The 19,042-nt window shown below is 36.0% G+C and overlaps 1 protein-coding gene and 1 long non-coding RNA gene across 3 annotated transcripts in view; one reads left to right on the top strand and one right to left on the bottom strand.

Moving 5' to 3' along the window:
* LOC129948599 (protein scalloped) overlaps positions 1-17,443 on the bottom strand; it is a 224,969-nt gene extending 207,526 nt beyond the window's left edge. Inside the window, exon 1 of the mRNA XM_056059741.1 lies at positions 16,880-17,443. The gene's annotated coding sequence lies outside the window, so the exon portion shown is untranslated. The remainder of the gene's footprint in view (positions 1-16,879) is intronic.
* LOC129948600 (uncharacterized) lies at positions 15,615-16,846 on the top strand. Of its 2 annotated transcripts, XR_008781901.1 has the most exons (3): positions 15,615-15,838; positions 15,911-16,195; positions 16,297-16,846. It is a non-coding gene; the product is annotated as an uncharacterized LOC129948600 (long non-coding RNA). The 2 variants fall into 2 exon arrangements; XR_008781902.1 differs by lacking the exon at positions 16,297-16,846 and having other exon boundaries at positions 15,911-16,267.
* Positions 17,444-19,042: the final 1,599 nt, after the last annotated feature.

The raw sequence follows: 19,042 nt of genomic DNA, 5'->3' as shown, positions 1-19,042 counted from the left end.
ACGTATCACTTACAAGAAAGAATGATAATCAGTCAAGCAAATAATTGATAAAAATCACAGAAATATTCCTCGCAAAGCTCATAATCAAATAATAATCAAATCAAAAAACGATTTAGGGTCACACTGCAATTTGCCATCATAATTAAGATAATGCTCTTATTTTATAACAACAAAAGCCACTAAATCGTTTACAAATAAAATGAAAAGTATAGGTCCTAAGTGACTACCTTGTGGGATTCCAGAGTTAACTTTGAACTTGTACCACTCCACATATAGTTTTTTTTTTCTTCACAAAATTAAACATACAATTTGTATTGTTTTTAGTAGTAGAGACCTTTAAGTTGGCAACACAATTTTATTGTGATTTATTTTTAATTTGATTTGGCATTTCAACATCAATAGAACTGATGCTAGAAGAACGCTTCTAAATTTATTTCGAAAATCATGTATTCATTCATTTTGTTTAGCGATGAAGTTCACTTTTGGTTGACTAGATACGCCAATAAACAAAACTTCCATATTTCTAGCCTGATAATTCTCAAGTGTAGGTTAAGTCAGGTTTACATCCACAAAAATAATAATAATTGGGAGCTTACTTCCTGGCCAGAACGTTACCGTCAATGGTGACCACTCTAAACTCATAATTACTGAACTTTTCGTTCATCAATTGAACAACAGACAGCACTGGTTTTTGGAAGGCCAGTGTGGCGCAACATGTCACTATTGATTTATTAAAGAAAACGTTTTGTTAACAACTCATAGTTTTACGTTAACCACAAGTAGATTGGCCTCCAAGATCCTGCGATTTAACGCGGATAAGCAGGCAACGACTTCTTCTTCGTTTCCGGCTGCTAGTAGCAGCACTTTAACTCCTCTTGGAGCATAGGGTGCCAACCTGTTCCTTCCATCTCTCTTTTTATTCCTAGCACGATAATTCAGCTGGGACCACGTATCCAAGTTTTGGGATCGAGCTTCCTTTATGGCAGATGATCTCCATATTTCTCTTGGTCTTCCAGGCCGCTTTCTACCTTAAGGATTCCATTAAAAACACTGCTTTGCTATGTTGTCGCCCGGCGTCCTCAATGTATGGTCAATCCAGCACCACTTTCTCTTCGCGATGTCAACATCCACTTTTGTTTGCCCAGTCCTGAGCCACAGTTCATCGTTAGATATGGTTTGTGGCCACCGGATGTTCAGGATGTAACGTAGACAACGGTTGACAAAAATTTGCAACCTTCTCGAGATGCCAGCAGAGCAAATACACGTTTCCCAGGCACATAGCAGCACGGATTTTACGTTGGAATCAAACAACTTTAACTTGGTACGGAGCGCTTTCCACACTTTAGGCATCATTCCCAATGCAAAACGGGCTTTATTTAATCTATTGGTGACATCCAGGTCCGTTCCACCATCGAGTGCCCAATAGCTTCGCAGATAGTTAAACTGGGTGAGCTCTTCTACTGCTACTTGTCTCGCAATAACCTGTTGTTTTTGGTTTCGGCTGGGGTGCATTAACTTAGTCTTACTGGAATTAATCCTCCAGCCAGCAACCTCCACATTTTATTGAAGAGAGTGGCACATTTGGCTGAGGTCTCCATTTCTGTTTGCCACTAAGCATATGTCGTCAGCATAGTCCAAATGGCTTAATGTTTCCTTCAGGTACGATTGGATACCCAATCTTTCTTGTTCACCCACCGTAGCAGTCATAACATCATCAATAGCAAGCAAGAACAGAATCGGTGACAGTACATCACCCTGTCTAACTCCCTGTCGCACTTCAAATGCATCAGAAAGCTGCGTTGTTGTAAGACTCTTTTACTATAGCAACAATTTGATCAGGAATGCCTTTAGCAACAAGCGATCTCCAGATAACATCACGATAACGTGAGGTAAAGCGGCGATTGGTACTCCAGACAATTGTTCAAGAATAATTCGCAAGGTGTTAATGTGGTCGCACATGATCGAACACTGCGAAATCCCGCTTGATGCCTCTTGAGCGTAGACTCGATCTTAAATTGTATCCTCTCAAGAATGATGGTTGCCATTAATTTTGGAAATACGGACAGAATAGTGATTCGACGTCAGTTATTGCAGTTCTTAAGATCACCTTTTTTTGGTAGCTTGACGATTACCCCGTCCTTCCATTTCCTGGGAAAGGTTTCGTTTTCCCAAACAGACTTAACAAGTGGAAACAAAATACTAGCAGCCAAGTCGGGGTCTGCTTTGAGGAATTCGGCAGGTATGCCATCCAGCACAGCTGCTTTGTTGTTCTTTCAAAAAGGTTGTTGTTCAAAAGGTGTATCGCAGTTCTTATATCCGTGCATGTCGGGGGGTCAATATTAATGCCTCTGGTAGATCTATGTGTGTCCAGCAGTTGATGATTTGCATCAGTGTTTGCATTTGAAATCCGGCCATCGTTCTGCAATGTACCAGAAGTGCTCTTTCCATCTCCGCAATTGATCTTCCATTAACACTAAAAGACTACCGTACGTGTCACGAACAGGATGGTTGACAATATTTTGTTGGCCTACCAGATCTTTAGTGATTTGTCTAATCTGGCCCTCCTATCTCTATGAGCTGTTCTATACTCACTTCGCAAAACCGTTTTCCACTAAGCATCAGTCTCATTATTTATATTTATTTTGAGTGCTCTGCGGTGAGTAATTTTGTCCCACGTGTCTTGAGATATCCACAAATCTTTATCTCTAGATTGCCTTGGTACCGTTTCAGATCCAGCTTCAATAAAAACTCTTTTAACCGTGCCCCACAACGTTTCAATGGGAACATTTGCGTTAAACCTCTCATTTGAAGCCTTGTTGTTAATAGTGTTTGCAAAATCACGACAAGTATTCGGGTCACTAAAAGCGATTGTATTGAATTTTTGTCTGGTTGCCATGTCTGTACGTCTCCGCATAGCAGCTGTTCGCAGTCGAATTGTCGCTAAAAGCAGATGATGGTCGCTTCCTGCATCTGCACGTCTCTCTTTCCTCACATCGCAGCGTTTTTCTCCATCGTTGTTGTATTATAAAATGGTCAATTTAGTTTTCTCAACGACAGGCAACGTGAAGGACAACAATTCCCTCGTTATTTCCGAAATACGGCCATAAACGTTGTAAAAAGTTTTCGAACATTCGACCTGAAGAATGTCGTTGCGGTCATATACCTTAAATCATATTTAAATAATAATAAAATTAATTTCGTGTCAATTTAAAAAAAATCAATTTTGTTTAATTTTATTTCAAAGTTAAGGTTACCTGTAGAAACACCCTTTATTATGCAGTTAATGTAAACATTGGGCGCCATTTAATTATCATCAATGAAATTTCAAATGGTAAGGTCTCAGAGTAACAACTGAGCATATGCGTATAGTTTTAAAAGTTAACTCCATCTTTAATTGTTCGAAATGACATAATGGCGCCCAATGGTTCCTCCAACCATTGGGCGCCATTCGATAAGAAAACTAATTTGCTTGATTTTTGAAATTTAATTGAAAACCATAAATCTTTTGGGGGCAACAGAAAACATCTCTAATCTTGCAAATATTTCTAAATTAAAGCAATAAATTTATATCTTGTTAATATGTATGTCATTCGTTTTCTATGAATATATTATATAATCACAAAATCAGTGCCAAATTTATCAACCTCAGTCCCCAAAAATAAAAGAACACAACAAAAACACCATCAAAAAAAAAAACAAGAAACAAATATACGCAAAGGCAAATCAATTATTGCATTAAATATCCCTCAAGGCATACTTGACATTGAAGTCCCCCAAAAGGCATATATAGAAAACTTAATGTATATATATAACTGTACGAACGTGTTCCTTTCTAAGAAACGTCTTATGCCCTTAACCCCGGTATTATGGTATATCTTTGAGCAATTTCTCTTTTAATTTACACACAATCTCCTTTCGTCCTTCTGTAGTCCCACAAAACAAAAATCCACATTAAAGCCATGTTGTAAACAACAACAACAAATAGAAAACATAACCAACCGACCCAGAAGACAACAGTAAAAAAAATCCAATAAAAACATCCCAAAGAACCCGACGACATCAACCCCCTCTATCAAGACTAAATGCTAGCAGCAACAAACACACTTCGCCACCAGCTTTTGTCAATAAACAATAAACACCCTTCCCGGCCATTATCTTAATCACCGAGACAATAATAATTTGTAACCCATCTTCTCCTCGACTTCCTTTAGTCATCTCACATCATGACCCAGGCTCTCCCCTCTCCCGCCTCCTCGTCCTCTCTCTCTCTACATTCTGTTGTGTATCTACTTCTACTTAAGCAAAAGTGCTCCTTTATTCATCTCCAAACAAACGAACGGAACGTCAGAGTAGTTCTCGATGTCATCGTTGTGTCGACAGCGCCGCTTTTCAGAGAATCGTCCTTGTCCTCATCCAGAAAACCAATAAACAGGATTCATTTCGTTCAGGAGATATAAAAGACAAGCAACACTCTTCCCAGGGCCGGGCGTAAACGAGTTGGGGATGATATCATTGAGCTGAGCAAGCAAGAGCAACAGTATCTATCTTTTATACTACATGTTGACTGATAAACTGTTCACCAGTGAGTAGGGTTGTTCAGTTCACAGTTGTTAACGGTCGGTACTTGGTGTGGTGTGGTGCGCAGTGTGGGCAGGGGTTTAACAAATAAGAAGAACAACACTCAAAAAGCGATTTCATTGAAATCATGACATGACCTTTACAACGACGAAACCAACCAAAATATCAATTTAATTCAACTCCACGCATCAGGGATTATTCAGGCACTCAGAGTCGGGGTCGGGGTTCGGTTTCAGTTTTTATTTGGGCACGATTTCCATACAGCACTCAGTGAGGGAGTTCTTTTTCTCTCTAGGCATTCTCTCTATATTGTTCTCTCTCTCAAAAATGTGTGACTCAATTGGTGGGGAGGGGACTCAAGCTATAAAGAGCGCGAATTGTGAAAGTTGACTCGAAATCCAGCTTAAAACTCACTCAAAATAACATAAATTGGTACAAATACAAAGCCATATGTACAGCTGCAGCGCCATCTGCAACCTTTTAAAACAATTAGATAAATACATGTTTGTATGACTATGACTTATGAGATAATAGTGCACAACTTTGAAGTTTCATTCTTTTTTGTTTTTGTTTTTTGAAGGTAGAGTGCAGCACTTGAGGGGCGTAACAAAAACACGTTACGCTAAAAACGCACGCATTTAGGATTCAGACCGTTACACGCCTGGCTCTCTTCGCATCAATTGTCTTATCTACTCAATTCTCATCGTTTTCAACTTCATTGACTTGATAAAAATGAGAATGGGAATGGGTAATTGGTTGGAGTTAACTTCTTTATTCTTTTATTTTGTATCTTCAGTTTGTTGTTTAATATAAAAATGATTGAAATGAGTAATGTTCTGCAGCATGCGCGATAGAAGTAGATAAAAATACTTTTCCTACACACAATTCAAAAAGACTAAAGCACAAAAAGACATAAAGGGGTGTGAGAGATAGAAGGCGAGAGGGGGTTGGTAAATCTACATATATCGGATAGAACCACACAGAAGAACGAAATGGCAGCCATAAATAAAATTACAAGAACATAATAAAAAGGAATGAATTAATGAAAAACGAGAATAGGTCTAAGCAGGAAAATGCATTGCAATTATGAATTTGCAATGTAATGATTATTTGGGGGATTGCCAGATCAAAAAGATATAAGACAGAAATTCTTTCTTTTTCGCTTCAAAGAGACAATGGCAATTCTAGAACATATGTTTTATTTTCAGAGCATATAAGTCCTTAAATGATTCTCTTAATGGCTGAATCACAAACACGCTTCAGCTTAGGCTTCACCTGACGTTTACGAGTTCAGCCATAGGAATTCAATGCATGCTATCACAATGGAGCTTTAATCTCACGTTCCGTTTGACAATCGTAAGGAAAAGAACGTAGTGTAACGTAATGTGACTCCAAACGAAAGCTCTAGTGCAATTATCTGAACATTTGCTTGGTCTGACAGCTCACAACCAACAAAATGTTTGCCCTTTGGAGGGATGAAATAATAGAAATGTCATTCAAAGCAACCTCGAAGTAGGCCCAACGTAACGCAGACGAAACTGAAGCGTGTTTGTGATTCAGCCACAAGGCCTCAAGCTATCCGAGAGTTTAAAAAACATTATTCCTTGGAAAAAACCCTTTTAAGTTTTCGGTTTTCGAATTCAAGTTTTAAAAGTAATAAAGTTAACCATGATTTTCTACTACTCAAAACTTAAAACGCTTTACTCTCCATTCTGCATTTTTTAAGTTGACCGGAGTCATTGGTCCGGCCCTTTGTTAATTTAAGACCCTGAAAGAAAAGAGAGGTCAAAAACGCACCACAGGATTCATTGATCTGTCTATTAAAATCTAGTTCCTGATATCTTGATTTTTATACTTCACATAGGAAGTTATTGTAATGGGTCCGATCTGTCAAATTGAAAATTTTGACATTTCTCGACGTTTCATGATCCCTAAAATTGAAATAAAAGATTTTCAGAAAGATGTCTGTGAGTGCGTTTTTTCGTCGTCCATAGCTCCAGAACCGGAAGAGATATCGACTTCAAATAAAGAGTTAAAGGGTGATTATTATGAAGGTCGATAGTAACATTTTTCCTAAAACTTCATTTTCTTGTTTTTTAATTGACAAATTCCCGGAACTTAATTGACACACCTAGCTGTCATTGGTTTTCAAAATTAAGAGTTTTGTTTCGAGATTCAAAAGCGAGTAAAATAGTCAAATTTCCTATGTTTGGTGTCGAAATAAATCTGATAATTTGCAGATTTGTTGTAAAAAATATGTTAGTTAATCCCGAAATGTTTTTACGTTTATTTCAATTTTGTGTACATTGAAATTGTTTTTAATGAACAGCTGACTGTTGATTTAACATTTCGGAACGATCACTGAAAGTGTTCCATTTTATGTGTATTCCCACCTGTCATTTTTGTCAGATCTAATTTCAAATGGTTGATTCCAATCACGAAATTTGCGTGCAATGACAGAAATGTTCAATGAAAACTGTAGCCAATCTGTCAAAAAAGTTTCAATGATGGTTGAATCAATAACTGACCAATACGATAATTTGTTTGAATCTGTGTAAGAAAGCGTTACGCTTGCACAACAGACTGTTGGTTACTTAGTCCCACTATTAAGTTAAGCTTAGCCCGGATGTTATAAACTTTGTGCTTATTCTTTTTGTATCAAATTCATTGTAATAAGATCACGACCGAAATTTCGTCCGCCATCTTTACATTACTGTCATAAAATGACATTTCTTGAATCTTATCTATTCTTATTTTACTTTTAATGACAATAAACAGTTTTCTCGTCTTAGCAGTTGATACAAATCCCTTTCTAAATTTAAGAACTGTTCCATAGAGCTTTGAAATACAAATGTTTCATTTGAAGATCTGTCATATTTCAACATTTGACAAGTAAAGACCAGGGTTGGAAATGGAACTATACAAGCTTTAACATTCATTAAGATTCACTACAAAAAACATGATACACACAAGCAACGAAATAATCACAATTTTAAAAGAAATCTTTTCTGGCCATGTTATTTCTCCAAGTGGTGATTTTAATATATTGGCCACCGGAATGTACCACCTTTAAAATTTTATTGTGAGCCACATCAAAGATAATGTATATGCTAATCCTTCACAATAGATTCAAGACCTTAAAAATGGATTTCTTGAAGTAATCGATATCGAAGACTTCAAATGTTCAAATTGGACATAGAAAATTTTATGGTATGGTGCTGCAAATGTAGCCGTGGTCATCATATTAATGACATTCATACCTTTTTTTTTACCATAAAAAAAGCATTTATTGATTTCTCTTAAAAAATACTCGTTTGTTGTAATAATAAAACTAGTTCTCTAATAGTAACTTAAGGAAGCAAATGATCATGTATGTATTTCGTAGTTTCCTTAGTTTCCCGTTGTAAGCGCTAGCATTTAACAACTGTCAAACTCAACTGACATTTATGGCTGAAACACAAACACGCTTCAGCTTCGGCTTCTTCTGCGTGACGTTGGGCCTGCTTCGAGGTTGCTTTGAATGACACTTCCAATATGGCATTTTTAAAATGGCACTTCTGTCATTAGCAGCTGTTATTTTTTCTCAAAATAAAAATATATGAGTTTTAAAATCGAAAAAATTAAATTTATCCCGAAAGTAGCTTACACAGCCTAGAATAATCATTGTTGACTTTTTTACAGCTGTTGAGCTGTCAGACGAAGCAAATGTTCAGCAAATTTGAACTAGAACTTCAGTTTACAGTCCCACTACGTAACATTACGTTATTTCCTTACGATTGTCAAATGAAACGTGCGGTCGAAGCTTCTTTGTGATAGCATGCATTGATTTTCGATGGCTGAACTCGTAAACGTCAGGCGAAGCTGAAGCCAAATCGACAATCGTGTTTGTGTTTCAGCCATTAAAGTTTCATAATGTTCTAACAAAAAAAGAGGCTGGGATGCGACCACACTGATAACTTCCCATCCAGTCTGTGGATTTGTCTTGCTTAAAAGTTTGTCTATATGAACTCGTATCAATTTTTACCAAATGTGCGTACCTTTTTTTGTAGATTTTATTTTTTATGAAAAAACGGACTGTTGGATTTTTATATAAAAATTACTGAATATTGAAAACAATATTTTTTGTGAAATAAAATAAGTTTGAAGCCAATATTTTCAATTTTTGAAAAGCTATTTGAGTCGAAAGTAAATTTTTACTAAGTTTTAGTATTATTTTTTTTTTAGAGTTTCATTTTTTGTAAAAAAAAAACTGTCAATTCGATTTTTTTCAAAATTTTATCGAATGTTGAAAATAACATTTCGTATAAGATGAAATTAGTTTGAAGCCAATATTTAAAATTTTTGAAAAGATATTTGAGCTGAAAATCAATTTTTACCAACTTTTGTTAAGTTTTTTTTTTAGGCTTTTAATTTTTCGTACAAAAACTGTCAATTCGATTTTTTTCAAAAGCTTACTTAATGTTAACAACAATATTTTTTGAAAGATAAAAGTAGTTTAAAGCCAATACTACAATTTTTGAAAAGATATTTGAGTCGAAAATCAATTTTTACCAATTTGTATACATTTTTTTTTTAGGCTTTTATTTTTTGTAAAAAACTGTCAATTCGATTTTTCTCAAAATTGTATGAGATGTCAAAAACATTGTTCTTTGTTGCACAAAATTGTTTTGGAGATGAAATCATATTTTAGTCGTAAGATTTTGGAGGTGACAATTTTGTTTTTCAGTTTTTTTGATTTATAGAAAAAACTGTTAGATGGATTTTTTTCAAAAAATATACTTCTTCGATATCACGTTACAATATATTATATAAAATTTAATTCAAGTCTCTAGCGTTTTTGGTTCTTAAGGTATTTAGGGTTAACCAAAATGTTCACCTCTTTTTTAAACTGCTATGGCAAAAAAACACTTTCTGCATCTTTCTGCCTTATTATCTGTATAACAAAATTTATTTGAAGTCGATATCTCTTCTGGTTCTTGAGCTATGGAGGACGTCGCGAACGTACGGACGTACAGACGTACGGACGTACAAACGTACGTACACACGCACGCACAGACATCTTTCTAAAAATCTTTTATTTTGAATCTAGGGACCTTGAAACGTCGAGAAATGTCAAAATTTTCAATTTGACAAATCGGACCCATGACAATAACTTCCTATGGGAAGTTAAAAATAAAGAAATTTATTTGGCTTAAATGCTAGCTGATTCTTAATCTAATTTAAATAAACTAAGAACCTAACCCAAGATTGTGGAGGGGAAGTGTGACTCAGGAGACGGAGTTTAACTAAAAAAGTCTTGAGGTTAAAATCTAAAAAGTCCACCAAATTTATACCTTGCAACATATGTAATTACGTTTAAGCCATAAGGGGGTTAAGTGGGTAGGAACATAGCATTAATTGAATGTATGCTTTTACCCCAACGGATCACTTTAATGTGCGAAAAGTGGTTAAAATTATAAAAGAGAATCGCATATTGTGAAGCATCCCGAGATCTATCAAACTCAGCTGTCATTTGAAGTGTCTTAGTTGATTGTTCATTATTTCCGCTAATGGATACCTTGAATATGCGAAAAAGTAGTTATAAATTACCTCAAATAAAAATAAAACTTTAGAATATTACCTAAGGAAAATTCTTAACTTAACTGTCAACGTAGTAAAGTTGATTTGCATCGTTCAAATGAAAATGAACAAGAAAGTCAAAAACATCAGTCAGTCGAATTTAACAAAACAAAAACTTATGCCATCGTCTAAGCTTGTAGCTTCATAATGGGGACTTCAAAATTATGTCAACCTTCAAAATTTCACTTTCCATAGACCTCATTAAATCTTCTTTTACCACTTAAGTGTACCTGCGTCTTTTTAACCTCCTTGTTATATGAGGAAAGGAGATTCAAGATGAATGCTTTTACATTTATTTAATTTAAATTTTCTTAAACTTCATATAATAAAATTGGAAACAAAATTCGTACCCATACAAAATAACTGTATGCTCCGACTATGCGTCAAAACACTTACAAATCATGGAAACCACACCAAAATCAATCATTATCAGCTACAAGTTCAAATATCACATTTAAATGATCCATTATAGCTTCTCATTGCTCTTAAACTTCCCCGAAGTTTATTACCTCTTTAATTAGTTGTGAGCATGTTCAACAACCATGGTTATTATGGACAACAACGACGACGCACCTGTAGATGCGATAATAAAAATGGTGCGTTCAAGACCTCTCTACTACTATACGGTTACACAACGACGACGACAGAACAGACGTGTTAAAATCTCACTAACCTAAAGGGCTTGGTGTGGTTTGGTGGTTCTATTACTTGAATACCAATAAGTTCCCTCAAAAGTCCAAAATCAAAAACAGAGGTGGTGTTTTCAGTGAAGAAGTGTAAAATATTTATTTGACTCAGGGAATTGGGGAGAAAAAAAAGAGGAATAGAGTAAAACTGTTGCTTCAATCTCGAATTGAAATCGGATTCGAATGTGTCATATATACGAACACATCCATTTCCAAACAATTGCGTTTCCTCTCCTTTATAAAAATAAAACTTTATGAAAACTGCTCAACCTTTGAACTGAGTCAAGTAGATATTTTCGAAGAGGAGCTAACCTCTCTAAGTGAATATTTGTCTAGCCTTTTTTTTACTTCGGGACAAAAAATGAAACTAAACTAAACTCTACTTTGTGCTCCAAAAATACTTAACATCGCATTGAGTTCCGTTGAGAACGCCATTCAGGAGAATCTCAGCATGCGTACAAAATTTTTAATTCGCCGCGCGTCTTTTTCCAGCAACAAACAACCGCGCCAACACGACTCACCACCGATACCCTAAGACTCTGATAGTAACTATGATGATGATGATGACGGTGACGTAGACAACTCACGGTTGATGGAAGTTTATCACCCAACGGGTAATCGGGGTATTAATGATAATCTGTATAAAATTGTGCCGTGTTATTATAGCGAAATAGATATAATTGATGAATCGAAAGCTTATGTATTGGCAGGTGGATGCGGAGTAAAATCCCAACGTCCAACCTCTTGACATTGAATTAATGACTTGAATTGATGGAACGAAGATTAATGTTTGGGAATTTATCCTTGTTTTTATTTATTTTTTGTTTGCAGGTACTTTAAATTAGTGTTGGGTAATTCATTGGCAGCTAATTTAGTTTAAATTGTGGAGTGTAAAATCGTTAACAATTTGTATAGCTTAGAAAATCCTTACCAGAAAAAAGAAAACGAGCAATCAACTGTAAGGGCACTGTTAGAGCTACAAGCTTTATCAAATCATCATTAAACAATTAATTGACGAAAGCCTCTCAAATGATAATAGTTTCTGTCTTAAAGGTATTGTTTTGATGAATCTTTTGAGCCAAATTTATTTGCTGTTTGGCTTTAAACTGACAGCTTGCACCTGGATTTTCATTTTCAATACTCTTAAAAGTAATGGTTTAACAATTGAACCCAAAAAAAAAACTTGCAGACAAAATTAAATTAATACATTTTAATTAAATGGCGCCCAACGTTGGACTCAAAAACCGCTTAGAACTTTCAAGATCCTGCTCATAATATCTAAAAAGGAAGGTTATATTGAAAAGAGCGGAGTAGAGTAGTTCAATAGAAATCTAAGAAAACTTCCACGAAAATTCAATAAATAAATTTTAATGAAACGACGCACAACGTTGGACTCAAATACGACTGAGATCATTTATTAGAATCTAGAAAGGAAGGTTCTATTACAAAAAAGTATATTAGTAGTTTAACAATCGAAAGCTTAGAAAACTTCCTCAAAAATTCAATTAATTATATTTTAATAAAATGGCGCCCAACGTTGGACTCAAGTTCTTAGTAGAAACTTAAAAACCTTGCTCATAATTATGATACGGTTCTTAGACTCTGGAAAATAAGGTTCTACTTAAGAAGTGGAGTAGTGGTTTAACAAACGAAAGCTAAGTAAATTTCCTCAAAAATTCAATTATTATATTTTAATAAAATGGCGCCCAACGGTGGACTCAAATTCTTAGTAGAAACTTAAAAACCTTGCTCATAATTATGATACGGTTCTTAGACTCTGGAAAATAAGGTTCTACTTAAGAAGTGGAGTAGTGGTTTAACAAACGAAAGCTAAGCTAAGAAATGGCACCCAACGATGAACTCAAATACTGTTTAGAACCTTAAAGATCCTAATCATATTTATGATACGATTGAGATGATTTATTTAAGAATCTAGGAGGTAAGGTTCTATTAAAAAAAGTATATTAGTAGTTTAACAAACGAAAGCTAAGAAAACTTCCTCAAAAATTCAATTATTATATTTTTATAAAATGGCGCCCAACGGTGGACTCAAATTCTTAGTAGAAACTTAAAAACCTTGCTCATAATTATGATACGGTTCTTAGACTCTGGAAAATAAGGTTCTACTTAAGAAGTGGAGTAGTGGTTTAACAAACGAAAGCTAAGCTAATAAATGGCGCCCAACGATAAACTCAAATTCAAATTGTTTAGAACCTTAAAGATCCTAATCATATTTATGATACGATTGAGATGATTTATTTAAGAATCAAGGAAAGAAGGTTCTATTAAAAAAAGTATATTAGTAGTTTAACAAACGAAAGCTAAGAAAACTTCCTCAAAAATTCAATTACTATATTTTAATAAAATGGCGCCCAAAGGTGGACTCAAATACTGTTAAGACCTTTAAAGATCTTGTTTTATAATTACGATACGATTGATATTATGTATTAAAATCTAGAGAGAAAGATTTTATTGAAAAGAGAGTAGATAGTACAGGGTGGGACGTGGTTACTTCCTTATTTTCAAAAATCATAACACAAAAAGTATTGGCAATATTGATTTAATTATTTTTTCTGTGTATAGAAGTACATTTAAAGTTTTATTTTATTTGATTTTAAAAACAATATCTCGAAAGTGGCCACCGTTCTCATCAATGCACTGAAATAGTCGGAGTTTGAAATTGTTTTCCACTTTTTCCGAACACGAATATTATTTTTAAGATGGCGAAGGGTCATTGGACGATCAGTGTATACCAACGATTTAAGGTAGCCCCACAGGAAAAAATCGCATGGGGCTAAATCTGGTGATCGTGCTGGTCACTGAAGATCGCCTCTAAGATAGATGAGTTGTTCGGGAAGTGTTTACGCAAAATATTCACAGACCTCCGTGTGAGCTGTGGCGCCATCCTGTTGAAACCACACTTCCCCTACATTCATTTCTTCAAGTTTTGGGCAGAAAAAAATCGACAGTCATAACGTTCAAAATTGATCGTAAATATTCTTTCGTTCTCTTCAAAGAACCATGGGCCAATATTGCCGATTCAGTCACACGTTTTGTATTGCTGCTAATGAAGTTTTCTCGGGTTAGTGGGGCTCCAATATCGCATGTTTTGTTTGTTCACACATCATGAAATATGGAAAAGTGTCTCGTCACTAAAGAAAACAAGGGCTTCCTAAAGCAGGATTTCGAGGAAGGCTTCACATGCGTTTTTTTTGCGCAACATAATCGCGTAGATTAAGTTGTTCCACCAGTGCCAAACTGTATGTCAATTTTCATGAAGAATTCTCAATGTGTGCCTAAAAGTCCCTAAAGCAACCAAATGGTTGTGTGCAGATTGCCTAGGGGATTTCAAAATCTCGGCCCTTACTTTTTCGATGTTTTCTGGCGTCATGACTGCTCTGGAAGGTTCATTATGTTTCTTCTGTACACTACCCGTATCCCTGAACGTATCCACAAACAAAAAAATCGATTTCCGATCAGACACACGACCTGCAGGGGCGATATTAAATTGATTTATGAAAGCACTCTCAATTGCGATGATCGAACGGCTGAAATAAAAAAAAGCCTCCACGGCGAACGCGCGCTCTTGATTTGTCCACTGTTTTGTTGAAACTAAACTAGTCATAACGAAGCTTTCGAAAAAGCCATAAACCAAAGCCTTACTATTAATAGCCGCTCAGTTGCTAGAGTTTCAGATAAGGAAATAACCACGCCCCACCCTGTAGTTAAAGAATCGAGAAGTAAGAAAACTTCCACAAACATTCAATTGATACATTTTGATGAAATGGCGCCTAACATGGGACTCAAATACTGCTCAAAAAAACGATACGATTGCAGTCATTAGAATCTAGAACAAAAAGGTTCTATTGAAAAGAGTACCTACTAAGTTAATAAAACTGCCACAAAAAAAATATTATTAAATTTTAACGAAATGGCGCCCAACGGTGGACTTTAGATCTTTAAAGATCTTGCTCATAACTCACATGATAACTATGTTCTTAATAAATCAATTCTTTTTACTTTAATACTTTTGAGTTCATTTATTAGAACCTGAAAAGGAGGATTCTATTGAAATGAGCAGGATAGGCATCAATTAAGAAAAAGTATACATTATGTAGGCATAAGCAAACAACACTTCATTTTTATACTTATTGACTGGTTAAATCTGAAATTAAATTGAAAATCACCAATCTTATTAATCCCAGCTCGGGCGCCATTTAAACAAAATACTAAAAACTACAAACTTGACTAGACATTTAACTTATAAAATAAATTAATTAGCCCGTAGAGAACCAGGGCCTAGTGACTCACAACTCTCAACCATTCCTGTGTGCGAGTAATTTCAGGGATGGAGGGGACCTACAGTTTATATGCCAAACGGCTAATTTAAAACAACACTTTTTTATGACAAGAATTACTCTTGGAGAATTTGTCAATTCCTTGCACGAGGCAGTACCCGTGCACATTTTTTTTTTAGGTGGCACAGGGAGGGATCGAACCCAAGACCTCTCGCATGAAAGTCCAACGCGCTAACATTTAACTTACTTATTTAAAATTTATACAGATTTCAAAATAATTCAAGAATTGCAACAAAATCAATGTAGGTATACATAGGCGAGTAATGTATGTAAGACCTTGCATCTCCACATTAAACAATCGAACACAAGAAACAAAAACAAAAAAAAAACTTCGAGTCAAAAACCTCAAAAATCAATTACCTACCTGCTTACTTATAATTCTTTCTTTTTCAGTCTTTTTTCAAGCTACAGCAACTGATCAGGTGCTTCCACAAATTATATGCGTATTGTTGGCGGACTAGGAACGTGAATATTGTGGTTTACTTTTGTGATGGTGTCAGAATAAGATTTCTCATTGCTTACCCTACTCACGAAGCCGACGACGACTACGAAAAACCACAACAACAACAATAAAAAAACGAATAAATATTTAAGTTGGTAAGTATACTTACAACTTATAAAAAGAAAGAAAGAATATTCAATTCGCCATTTCTCCACCCGCTTTGCCAGAGATGGATTACTGTAAATTGTAATCAACTATCAGCCAAACAACCGACTGACGACGGTGCGGTAACGGCGGCAGCAGCCATATTTATCCACAAAATAAAAACACTCACCGTCATATCATCTTGAATCGAGTTTATAGCTTATAGAGAGTGTACTAGAATTATAATATATAACCTGCGACGAAGAATAGTAGACAAATGGGGGAGGAATTCATCATGGAATGCAAAAAGACTCACTCGTCACTCGCTCTCAGTCAGTCTCACAATCGCACATCACACATTTTTAACGGTGAGTAAACACACAATACAGTAATGCGGAATAGGAATTTCATTGAATAAAAATTTGTTGAAGCAAAACACGTACCGTTCGTTTCTTCTCACTCTATCTAGCCCGGCATTGGCTATTTACCTCTTGCTTTGTCTTTAAGAGAGAGAATCTAAACAACAAAAAAAAACAAAAACATACTTTCAACAAAGACGCCATCTGTCTTAGAATATTTCGACTAACGGAGTTATTCAGGCTATGTGTACACTATGTACGCAATTATTCCAAAAACTTCAAAAAAATTCACGGCGAAAATTCCTCACGAAAAACTGCCACATTCCAAAATTTTTACACTACCACCACGTGTACGTGTATTGTTTTCGCCGCCCTCGCCCTACAGAAGCAACAGCAGCGAGTATATGATATATGAATATAAGAGCGAGAGGTTAAGAGCGAGTGAGAGTTGGTTGGATATTTTTGAAGGGGAAGCAGATCACACTTAAACAAGTTGGAGAGTAGATTGCGGCGAATTTATCTATCACCTCCTTCTCATTCCTCCCACCCAGCGAACCGGCGAATTAGCGACCCAGCTGCCTGTTGTTGGGTCTTTCTTTTTTTTTTGAGAAGCAGCGTAGGGTTTTTGCTTTTTCTAATGTTTTGAAAACACACAAAAACCAAGAACTAACTTAAATAAAAATGCAAGCTTACCTTCAAGTAATTCTTCCAGATTCGATTCGTTTTGTTTTAATTTTTTTGTTTGTTTCGGGTTTTGTTTAAATTCGCTTCGTTATATTCACTTCACTTCATAAATAAACAACAACACGCCAAAAGCGGATAAGATAAAATACCAAAGTGCGCGGAATTCTCCTGGGAAATTCTTTCTCTCGAAAAATACACAACAAACATAGAATCAAAGCAACAATGAGCACGAGAGGAATGGAGGACACCACATACGATACGGACGGAGGCACGACGAAACGAACGGAGCGGCAGCCACAACGATGACGATGCTGCTGCTGCTGCTTCTGTTGCTGCAACACAGTACGTATACGTATCGTATACAAAACACGCAACGCAAAAGCAAAACGACAGCGACGACGCGGCGAAACTATTTATTGGCAATTACAGTCTTCGTATTTTTTAATTTGATTTTATTGCGAAAAATATCTTTGTGACTTTTGTTTTTATGTTTGTTGCTGGTTTGGAATTGGAATTGGAATCTCTATCTCAGGTCTCCAGGTGAAGTTCTATAGAGAGTTGTCGTCGTTGTCGTTGTCGTCGTCGTAGCTGGTCTTTGGTCAAGTCGATTATTTGGAATCTTTGCCGATTGGCAATATCTGATCTCTGATGATGATGGAGGCAAAAAGGGGTAACCAAGAAGAACAAGAACAGCTCTAACAACGATGGCAGCTACGTTCACGGAATTCATGGAATGGCACCAGGAATCCAAACAACGCAAGGCTAAGTAAGACTAACAAGAGCCCCGCAGCAGCCGGCTCCGTTGTTTGATGATGGCTTTTGGTTTTAGATCGGATCGGGGATTGGAAAACGAGTTCGGTTTGGGTTGATTTGTTTGGGTTAGATTGGAAAACCTCGACTTCGTCGTTGTTGGTTGTTACGAGTCATTCTTTGGCCGTTTCTTATTCGTTTGTCTTCGTCTTGGTTGTCTTCGTCTTGGTCGTCTTTGTCTTCATTTTCTTCTTCTTCTTCTTTAGCTTCTATTATAAAGAACATGGTCCGGTTTTTGTGCTGTTTGAAGCTTTGAGCAATCACGCATCAAGTTGTTTGGTTAGTTCGACTTCGACGCTACGCTACGCTGCTGGTAGAGCGATGCAGTAAGCTCTGCTGATTGGTTGCAATCGAGGCAACTTGTGATGGTATATAGTTATAACGTCGTCGTCGTGGTCGTTGTAATCATGCAATGAGCAATCTGTTGGATAGTTGGAACTTGGAACTTGCTTTGAGTGGGTTGGTTTTGGTTTTGGTTTGGTTATGTTATGGTGATATGGTTGGTTTAGTGGAACAAACATTCGATTGTGTGAGGTAAACAACCTGTATCCAGATGCATTACAGCTCCTTCAGCAAAAACCAACCAGTTCAACTAGTTTTGTTTTACTCGACAATTGCACTATAGGACCAAGCTGGTGGAGACCTCATATGCTAGCTTAAGACTTGTAGGCCTTATTTTAAAGGTGTTTTTATTTGTAAGTGTTGCCGTTTTAAATTGAGTATTAAGTAAAAGTAATGGCAGAACTTTAACAAAATTAATGAAAAGGTATCAGCACTGAAGCTTATTGTTCCTATTGGGTTTTTGAAGACGTTGATAAAGAAGGGGTGGTTTAAATTTATTTAAATGTTGTTCAATGTTTATTTTCTATGTTTTAACAGTTGAAAATGTCAAACTGAATTGACATTTTCGTTCTATAAGATTTTTAAAATTCCGTATGTAAATGGATAAGAGGACATGACGATTCTTTAAATGTCAAGAAATTAAAAAAAAAATCACCCTAAAACTGAAAATATTTGGTTCTAACAGAACGGCACAAATTGTCATAAGCCTCGCTCAACAAATAATTTGCTGTTAAATCAATTCGGCGACAACTTTATTTCAAGAAATAGCGCTGTTAACTGGGCACTTCATTTTTGTGATCATTTTGTATTGGATTATGGAGTTGAAATCACGCATTGGCTATACATATCGGTAATCAGACCATTTTAATGTACGGTGTGACAGTATGGTGGACTGCTTTAGATAAAGGAATAAACCGGGATAAATAAAATAAAGTCCAAAGTTCAGCTAGCCTATGTATATATAAGCGGATCGCTTCGCACGACCCCGTCTGCGGTACTTGACACCTTGCTCTACCCAAC

The sequence above is a fragment of the Eupeodes corollae genome, chromosome 2 (genome assembly GCF_945859685.1).
Source record: "Eupeodes corollae chromosome 2, idEupCoro1.1, whole genome shotgun sequence".
Classification (NCBI taxonomy): Eukaryota; Metazoa; Arthropoda; class Insecta; order Diptera; family Syrphidae; genus Eupeodes; species Eupeodes corollae.
Note: the sequence above shows the minus strand (reverse complement) of the source record. Positions and strands in the feature narration are given on the sequence as shown.